Genomic DNA, 10,964 nt, shown 5'->3' on the forward strand with positions numbered 1-10,964 from the left:
CTCATTGAAAGTCTTATCAAGCGTCTTGATTTATCTCTATAGATCTAGATGCCCAATATGTAAGCAGCTTCACTGAGGTATTTCATTGAATTTTTTTATTCAAATAACCTTTTATGCTATCCAGAAATTATACATCATTTCTAATCAACAATATGTCATCCACATATAATATCAGAAATGCTACAGAGCTCCCACTCACTTTCTTGTAAATACAGGCTTCATCGTAAGTCTGCATAAAACCATATGTTTTGATCACCTTATCAAAGTGTATATTCCAACTCCGAGATGCTTGCACCAGTCTATAGATGGATTACTAGAGTTTGCACACTTTGTTAGCACCTTTAGGATCAACAAAACCTTTTGGCTGCATCATATACAACTCTTCTTTAAGAAATCCATTAAGGAATGCAGTTTTGACATCCATTTGCTAGATTTCATAAAATGCGGCAATTGCTACCATGATTCGGACAGACTTAAGCATCGCTATGAGTGAGAAAAACTCATCGTAGTCAACACCTTGAACTTGTCAAAAACCTTTTTGCGACAAGTCGAGCTTTATAAATAGTAACACTACCATCATTGTTAGTCTTCTTCTTGACAATCCATTTATTCTCTATGGCTCCCCGATCATTGGGCAAGTCAACCAAAGTCCACACTCTGTTCTCATACATGGATCCTATCTCAGATTTCATGGCCTCAAGACATTTATTGGAATCTTGGCTCATCATCGCTTCTTCATAGTTCGTAGGTTCGTCATGGTCTAGTAACATGACTTTCAAAATAGGGTTACCGTACCACTCTGGTGCAGAACGTGCTCTGTTCGACCTACGAGGTCCTGTAGTAACTTGATCTGAAGTTTCATGATCATCATCATTAGCTTCCTCTCTAGTCGGTGTAGGCATCATGGGAACAGATTTCTCTAATGAGCTACTTTCCAATCCAAGAGAAGGTACAATCACTACTGCAGGATGTTGCTAACGCGACACTACGATCAGAGACCCTTCGACGAAACTGTGTGCAATGCAATAATCACAAACGGTGGTGTAAAAACCCGTCAAAAAAGGTGCAAAACGTTTGCGATGATGGATGCATCAGACATGGTTCAGATTTTAGTTGCGTGTGCAATGCAGGGCATACGGTTCAACTTAACAAGATGTGTGTGATACGTGACAAATAGGTCTGTAATCAGAAATGTGTGGGAAGATCGATAACAACACAGACAATTCCTGTTAACAAGTCATGTGTGTTGTCAGCAAACGATTGCTGGTATACAATTGTCAATGATTGATGAAATCATCATCGACAGGTTCCATTGTTTAGTACGTGTGTGATGTGATTTTCTCTGTCTATAGAGTATCAACATATATACTTAAAAAGATAGTATTGCAAAACCAAATTAAGCATACACTACACAAGTGACTACACACATAACATTTCCACACACCAAAGTAAGCAATTACATGCATACTAAACTAGGAGAAATGAGGATCTAATCATCTACTTATTGTTGCGATGACGCTTGCCATTGCTCTGCTTCTGGCTGGATCCCTGACCGTTTTGGGGAAGGATGCACTTCCTCATGTCAACGATCCACCTGTACATGTCATAGCTCGTGTACGCCTCCTTGGTCGCATACACGGCATGAGCTTTGTCGAGTATCTCCATCTAGGCCGAGTGCCAGGCACGCTTGTCGTTGTTGCAGGAATCCTTCATGTCTCTATAGTAGGGGTCGATGATGGCCTCGGCAAGGTGAACCTGTGAGTCCTTCTCATGCTCCTTGCTGCCCCAGATCTTGCATTGGCCCTGGATGTCAACAAGATTCTGGCAGGCGATGCCCTAATTCTCAAGCGCCTTTACATCGTTTGTGATGTCCACTGTAGCGAACATGTAGTGGGGGCTGTTGACAAACCTGGCGAAACGCTCGCAAGGCCTTGTGGCCAGGCAGTAGTGATAGACGAGGACGTGGTGGCGCACACACATCTGGGCAACGACGACCTTGGGATGAGACCCAACACAAGCGTGGGTGTACTCGAGGTCGAACCTAACCACCTTGTACTTCTCCTCGCCAAGCAACAACTCCATGATGTGGATGGAGTGCTCCACCCAAACCGAGTCATTGGTGTACACCACCGAGAGGTCTGTGAACCTTCTGTGGGTGTCCACCACGGCATGCATGGTGAACTGCTGCTCGTCGTTGTTAGCCGCTCGGAGCACCATTGGAGCCGCGCAGGATACCCTCTAAGAATTTGTCATGGTGGGTGTACTTCTTGCAAAGGTGGGGCGCGATCGAAAGGTTGAGGAGACACAAGGGTTAAATAGCCGCTGTAATAAATGGGGGTCGGCTAGCCTGTAATCGTCACGTATTGTCACGACGTTCATAGTGGAGGATTTCAGTGCACGCTTGACAACACTGCACCGCACGCATTTCGTTTGACCACACGTGGGCTCGAAGAGGCGCCAAATGTATCATTGGTGAGCCTGTTCCCGAGCTACCGCGTAGTTTACCGCGCAAGCTTCCTGTTCGGCTAGTTTGGCCACGTGTTGGCTAGAAGAGGGACAAATCATGGGCGTTTATTGGCAAAAATGGAAGTGCGTTATATCAACTAGAGGGGGGGTGAATAGGCGATTTTTATGAATTCTTCACTGAGGAATTTCAGGGTGAGGAAATTCCTGAGTGAAGAACTACTTGCAGTGGAATAAGTACTCAGAAGTAAACATAACAGTGCATGAGCATGGTCTTCATGATGAAATGAAAACAAGCACAGAGTACAGAAAGCGTAAACACAGGATAACATAGGATAAAGACAAACAGACTGAAGAAATTGAACTGGGGAAATAGAGAAAGTCTTCATTCAAAGTCTTCGAACAGATATGAACAAGCACACAACACAGAAATGAGGAATATGGAAGGGTTGAGGAAATGGAACCAGGTAGCTTAGTGAAGACAATGATTTGGTAGACCATTTCCAACTGTTGTGACAGTTGTACGTCTGGTTAGGGCGGCTAGGTATTTAAACCTGAGGACACACAGTCTCGGACACCCGGTCCTGAACACGCAGCTCAGGACACTCAGTCCTCACTGTATTCCCCTTGAGCTGAGGTCACACAGACCTCGCCCAATCACTCGTGATAAGTCTTCAGGTGACTTCCAAACCTTCACAGACTCGGTCACTCGGCGATCCACAATGTCCTCTTGGATGCTCTAGACCATGATGCCTAACTGCCTGGAAGATGCACAGTCTTCAAAGGTAACAAGCGTCGGATCCACGCAGTATCAATCTCTTCAGTGATGCTCAATCACTTTGGGTTTGTAAGTGTTTGGGTTTGGGTTTTGCTAACTTGATGATTTTCACTCAAAGTCCTCGGAGGATGGGATGCTCTCAAATGACAAGTGTTAGTTTCTCTCGGAGCAGCCAACCAGCTAGTGGTTGTAGGGGGCGGCTATTTATAGCCTAGGGAGCAGCCCAACATGATAAGACATAAATGCCCTTCAATGATATGACCGTTAGGTGGGTAGATATTTTGGGACAGCTGGCGCATGGCACAACAACGGTCAGAATTTTGAGTATCAAATTCCTCAGGGCTATCATGTTCCTCACTGTGTAGGCAATCCGCACTGGCGAATTCCTAACTCCTCAGTCAGAACAAATTCCTCAGAGACCAGAAGAACTTTGTCTCTGTCACTGAAGAAATTGACTGAACTGTATGAGATTTCCAATGGCTTCACTCGAAGGGATTGGTAAGTGTAGGATTTAAGTGGACCATCACTTGGAAATTTTTCCTTAGTATTTCCTCGACCCCCTTTAACAGTACGACGTCTCCTATGACTCAAGAAAGAGAAAATAAAACAAATAAAACAAAGGTCTTCATGCTTCATGTTCCTTGAATGAATACCAAGTCTTCAGGATCACACCAATTTCTTCACTTTCAAAGTCTTCAGAAAGTCTTCAGAAATCCAAAGTCTTCAGTCGAAGAACTTCATTTTTAGGGGTCGACTTTCTCTGTAAATATCAAACTCCTCATAGACTTATATACCTGTGTACACTCACAAACGCATCAGTCCCTTAACCTATAAGTCTTCAATACATCAAAAATCACTAAGGGGCACTAGATGCACTTACAATCTCCCCCTTTTTGGTGATTGATGACAATATAGGTTAAGTTTTCAATGGGGATAAACATATGAAGTGTAAATACTGAATTTGAGGAATTTGATTGCAAGATATAGAAGAACTCCCCCTGAAGATGTGCATAGTGAGGAATTTGCTTTTGAAGCAATGTACACTTTGGAGAGTAGAATCATGGAGATCTCCCCCTATATCTTGTAATTCATACACGCATTTAACATATAATATGAAGAATTTGAAATGCATGATGAAATATGGTGACTGATGTAATTTAGCATGCGTGCATTAAAATTAATGAGGAATAAGCATGCAGAAAAACTTAGCAAAAGTATCAGACCACCATAGAGTTTAAGTTTACAACTCGATCGAGCAAAGTCTTCAAAAGAACGAAAGTTGTAACTTAGAAAAAATGCCCATATAGGTAGACCCGCTTGAAGACTAACTCAAATTTCTCCCCCTTTGTCATCGAATGACCAAAAGGATCAAAAAATGAGGACTAACGCCCCTGAGGAATGTCATGTTAAGGGAGGAGCGCCAACGTTGTTGGGGTCGTTGGTTGTTCTAGGGCCTGCAACAGTGTCGTCCAAGTCTTCAAACTCATCGGTGTTGCGGGATGAAGAATATGAGCTGGCCGCCAAGGAAGGAACTTTGACTTTCTTGAATTCCTTTGCTGGAGGTGCAGACCAATCAAAGTTCTCCTTGAGACCCATTTGCTTCAGATCTTCTTCACCATACAGATGTGATAAGATAGCCCAGGTGCGACCGAAAACTTCATGGGGGTAGTAATGGTTTTTCTTCACCGCATTATGTGTAGCAGTCATGTTGTGAAGAATAGAACCAAACTGACGCTTAACCCATTTATGGTTTCGATCCACCTTCTAGTGAAGACTAAGAAGCAGCTCATGGTCAGTCATCACCCTGGGAGATGTGGCTTGAGGATTTGGCTTGGATGCATGTGCAGCAGAATCATGAGTGTCAGAATCATCATTGGTGGAATAAGATGCAGCTTTGCGAAACTGACCATCCAATGGACGAATGCCTTCATCAATGACAGCAGGTGCCTTGCCCTTTTAATCAGCTGAGGAATAAGTCTGCTTGAGGACTTCAATTGGGGGCAGGTAGCTAAGGTGATTCTGAAAGTCAGCCTTGTAGTTTAGTGAAGACCTTGTTCTGAGGAATCTCATAATCCAAGGAGCATAAGGCTTCAACTCAAATAGAGAGAGTGCAACATTTGTTAGAGTCCTCATGAAGAAATCATGATAATTGACAGGAATGCCATGTATGATGTTGAATAGCAGACTCTTCATGATGCCAACAATTTCCTCATCAGACGAGTCATGGCCTTTGATATGACTCATTGTCCTCGTCAGAATGCGATAGACTATTCTGGGCACATATAGCAATTCCTTCACGAGGAATTTGGTCCTTGGCGCTTGACCGGGCTTCAGGGGCTTCATTAGCACTTGCATGTAATGGGCAGTGAGTTCAGGCTCCTGGTATAGACAGCGAGCTCCTTCAAGGGGTGGACTGATGGGCAGGGCGTGAAGTAATTTAGAGGCCGGTGCTTTATAATGAGTGTTATCGGTCATCCAGTCCAATACCCAAGTGTTGATATCATCAAGATCACCTGTGATGTGCAGTGTAGCGTAGAACTGAAGAATAAGCTCTTCATTCCAATCAAAAATATCAGAGCAAAAGTTGAGGAGTCCTGCATCATGAAGCACACTGAGGGCAGGAGAGAAGCAAGGCAGTGATTCCATGTCCACGTGAGGAATATGCTCGTGGTAGAAGACTTTATCCTTGTTGAAGAGCAGTGAAGAATAGAAACTAGCCTGGCTGGCAGTCCAGAAGCATTTCCTCCTAAGACGAGCAAAGTCATAAGGATTGTAGTCCGTGAAGAATACATGCTCACCGAAGAAGTCATCAGCCTTGAATTTTTGCTTCTTTGAGAAGGGATCCTTTGGCTTGGGGTGAGGAGTGTCCGTCAATTGCATCACAATCTCAGGGATCTCCATCTTAGGTTCCGCAGGCTGAGGAATTTCAGGTCCTTCTTCAGTGGCAGCCTGGGACTTCAATTCTTCATTTACATTTTCTTTAGCACTAGTGGCTGGAATCTCTCCATGGACAGACGGTGTGGCACGAGGTTCTTCAGATTCCATTTGTACTTCAGTAGTGACAGGGGACTGAGGAATTTGTTGTGGGGGTGTGAACAGAGGAGAATTGGGATCTTGACTTTCCCAAAAGTCATCGTTCAACACTGGAGTTGTGCATCCGATGTCCACATCTTCGTCTTCATTCATTTCTTCAACGCTGGTCTCTTCAGTAGTGAACTAAGGCGTGGGCGATGAGACTATTGGGGTTGAAGGGATTGCATCCACTTCAATTTCTTCATCCAACTGCTCTGAGGAAGCAGCAGAATGAATGTCTTCATCGGATCCGCTTGGGATCACGTATTCTTCACCAAAAGGAACAAGGTCCTTTGATGGCATAGATGAGACAGTAACAACATCAATTGGATTTTCAAATGAGCTGGTCAGTGACTTCATTTTCTTCGGAGCTGAAGAATCTGATGCAGTTGATGCCTTCCTTTTCTCCACAGCTGCACGCTCTGCAGCCTTAGTCTTCTTCACATCTGATGCAGATGGAAGGATCGGAGATGGTGTAGGCGCAGGAGGAGCAGAGGAATTTGGTTCAAGATCTTCAGGCACAACTGATGTAGTTGCCCTGACTTCTTCATTTTCTTCAGGCGCAACACTAGTGGTTGCCCTGACAATTTCTTTAGCGGCTGGAATGCAGTCATCAGCCCTGGTACTAGTATTTTCTTCAGCAGCCTGAGTATCATCAGCGGTGCTGGCATTTTCTTCAGTAGGCTGAGCAGATGCTTCAGCCTGAGGATTTTCTTGTTGTGTTGGGCTGCAACATTGGAAGTGAACTATTCATTTAGTTTCACAAAACGGACCTTGGCTCCCAGCTAATCAGTGCGGTATGCGTCAAATTCATCACTGAGTTTCTTGATCTCAAATTGAATAGTGACAAGTTCTTCAGTTGTCATAGAGACAACGTTTTTCTTCAGGAAGCGCTCCTTTTTATACTGCGGTTTCTTCAACTGCCTGGCCTTTTCAAATTTCCATTTTTCTTCCTGAATGAAGTGAGTCAACATATGACTTTGGCTAGGAGTCAGCTTGAAGTCAGGCATAGGAGTGTTGGGGTCGTTGTGCGAGAGATCAATGTAATCAAGGATCAATTTTGGATCCAAAAGCAGATGCACACTTGTGCCTTTGGCTCTAGTGGCCCTGAGTTGCATGTCCCTGATGATTTCAGCAAGTTCTTCATCATCGGCTTCGTCTTCATTAGACATCACTTGAAAGGCGACCTGCTTCTTGTGAGGACTTGGTCGAGAGCCTCGTCCAACAGTGGCCTTTGTCTTCAGCAAAGAGGGGCCAGTTGATGAATTTGGTGCACCTGAAGAACTAGTAGAAGCTCCTGAGGCAATTGAGATTCCTGTTGTCCTTTGGCACGTGGCGAGATGCACAGGTGCTGAGGATTTTGACGGAGGAGCCGAGGACTTTGGAGGAGCTGGTGCGGCTTGAGGAATTGGCCGTGAGGGCTTTGAAGAATCTGGCCGTGAGGGCATTGCTGAGGAACTTGGCCATGAGGGCATTGGGGTTGAAGCACTTGGCTTATGAGCCGGTTTATTTGGCATGGCCTTCTTTGGCTTGCTTGCAGAGGCCTCAACAGTGGCAGCAGCAACAGCAGCAGAGTCTTCATTAAATTTCCTCACTGCTTCCTTAGCTACTCTGGCTAGCTTGGCCTGGCGCTTGGCCCATTCATTAGGATAATCCTCACCACGCTTGAGGTGGGTGGGATCAGCTACTTGGCCAGGTGCCAATGGAGGTCTTGGGCAAGGAGGGTGAAGAGCGAATTTCTTCATGTATTTTGGAGTGACATACCTGTACTCTCTCCATTGCCGTGCCCATCTCCTCTCTATCCTTTGGATGCGCACTTTGCGCTCATTCTTAGTTTCCTTTCCATGAGTGGCCTCATCAGGAGTGCAATAATCCTTGTAAATGTCATCAGGTATCTCAAAAGCTGTGCTGACTTCCAGCTTCTTTCCTCCCTTCTGAGGTTTCTTGCCATCTGCCATTTTCTTCAGCTGAGGGTTTTGAACGATTGAGTTCTCGGAAGAGGTATGCAACTTTTCTTCGAGGAACGCTGCAAATGAGTTAAGTTGATGAGAACCTAGAGATTTAGCAGCGGACATGTGTACCTGTGAACAGAGTATAGGTGCGAAGAATTTGGAGAGGCCATATGCATTCTCAGAAGATTTTGCAAAAAGAACAAGTTTGAGAAATTTGACCGAATGAATCTTGAGGAATTTCACCAAGCGTTCTTTGACTTAGGTTCCAGAGTTGTACAGATTTGAAAATCCACACAATTGAGGAATCTTGAATAAAAATGTTGCTTAGAGGAACAGATCAAGAACAGATGATATGTGAGGTGTCCAGTGTGTGAGTATTTGAAGAATAAACACCTTTTGAAGATTTGAAGAAAACATCCGAATCAACAAGGGTAGTAAAAGTGACTTTTAATTACCCTGGACGAAGAACACGACGAACTGGGAAGTGTAGAGTTGAAGCTCGTCGGTTCAGATCTTCCAAGCCCTAACTTGGCCGAGGAAGACGGCTACGGCGGCGGCGGAGTGAAGAAATCCACGTCCGGCGTGAGTACGGTGGCGACGAGGTCGAGGCAGTGAAGCTCTTCCTCGCCGGCAATGATGGAAGTAGCGGCGGTGCTAGGGTTTGAGAGCTCGAGCGAGGGAGTGATATCGAGTGAAGTAAAAACAAAGTGATGAAGGGATAGGGGTATTTATAGCTGAAGTGAAAAACCGCTCGCCCGAAGAAATTGGACAAACATGCCCCTGACCCTTCTCATTCGTGTGACATGTGTCACCCACGTACTGAGAGGTGACGATCGTGTGCGATCGTGGGTGAATAGGATAAGTATTATCGTGGAATGTGTAATGGTTTGAGTGGCAAAGGCTGAAAATTCAGATAAGATAAGTTTAAAGTTCCGTTCGCAATTTCTTCAGCTGACAAGGACACAGTGAAGATTTTGAACGAGTTTCAAATAGAACGCACATGAAGAATTTGTGAATAGACTGGGTTGAGTTTAGCATAGAGGGGGAAAGGGTCCGATCACATTCAGTTAGCAGAACAAGCAACTTGAAGGAATAGCAATAAGTGAATGTTGTAGAGGACATAAACTCATATATATATATATATATATATATATATAGGCAATGAAGAAAAACGACGGAAATGGTGAAGACAATGCAAGTTGAAAAACAACAGAGGAATTTCAAAGCTGAGAAAAACTCGAATTGAAGATTTTCAACTTTTGGTGGTGGCATGACCCACCGTATAAGAATGATGATTTCAGACACCGCGTACAATTGTCGTAGGGTTCTAAGAATCAAATTCTTCGTTAATTTCTTCACACTTAGAGTGTTATTCTTCATTGATTGAAGAAAAACGTTTCTTCATGTGTTGCACATCTAAGTCATCAATTTTGCATAAGTGTTAGGATGAGAGTCCTTTTCAAAGAACATTCGAAGATTCTAGGATATTTAGCTCACACCGCAACTTGCTAAATCTCTTCTCATCCAAGGGCTTAGTGAAGATATTGGCTAGCTGTTCTTCAGTCTTCACATGCTCAATAGAGATGTCACCCTTCAACACATGATCACGAAGAAAATGATGACGAATCTGAATGTGCTTTGTCTTCGAGTGCTGAACTGGGTTATGAGCAATCTTGATGGCACTCTCATTGTCACAGTAGAGTGGCAGATTCTTCACGTTGACGCCGTAGTCCTTGAGAGTTTGCTTCATCCATAGCAGTTGAGCACAGCAAGAACCAGCAGCAATGTACTCAGCTTCAGCAGTAGACAGTGATACGCAGTTCTGTTTCTTCGAGGACCAACAGACCAAGGATCGTCCGAGGAAATGGCATGTGCCAGATGTTGACTTGCGGTCCACACGATCACCAGCATAGTCAGAGTCTGAATATCCAATGAGATCAAAAGCCGAGCCCTTGGGATACCATAATCCAAGTGTTGGTGTGTGAGCTAGATATCGAAGAATATGCTTCACAGCCTTGTGGTGTGATTCCTTCGGTGTAGCTTGAAATCGGGCACACATGCAAACACTAAGCATAATATCTGGCCTAGATGCACATAAGTATAATAAAGAACCAATCATGGAGCGGTATACCTTTTGATCGAAGTCAATACCATTTTCATCAGTGCATAGATGGCCATTTGTGGGCATAGGGATTTTGACTCCTTTGCAATCTTGCATGCCGAATTTCCTCAGTACATCCTTGAGGTATTTCTCCTGAGATATGAATATGCCATTGCGCTGTTGACGAATCTGAAGACCTAAGAAGAATTTCAATTCTCCCATCATAGACATTTGATATTCTTCACTCATCATATAGGCAAATTCATCACTGTAACGTTGGTCAGTACAGCCAAAAATGATATCATCAACATAAATTTGGCACACAAACAGTTCACCATCATAAGATTTAGTGAAAAGAGTTGGGTCAAGTGAACCGGGTTTGAAGCCTTTCTTCATGAGGAATTCCTTCAAAGTATCATACCACGCCCGTGGGGCCTGCTTGAGGCCATAGAGGGCCTTATTGAGTCTGAAGACTTTGTCAGGATGCTTTGGATCTTCAAAACCTGGGGGCTGAGCAACATATACTTCTTCCTCAAGCTTACCATTGAGGAATGCACTTTTCACATCCATTTGATATAAGATGATATCATGATGGTTA

The sequence above is a fragment of the Triticum aestivum genome, chromosome 4A (assembly GCF_018294505.1).
Source record: "Triticum aestivum cultivar Chinese Spring chromosome 4A, IWGSC CS RefSeq v2.1, whole genome shotgun sequence".
Classification (NCBI taxonomy): Eukaryota; Viridiplantae; Streptophyta; class Magnoliopsida; order Poales; family Poaceae; genus Triticum; species Triticum aestivum.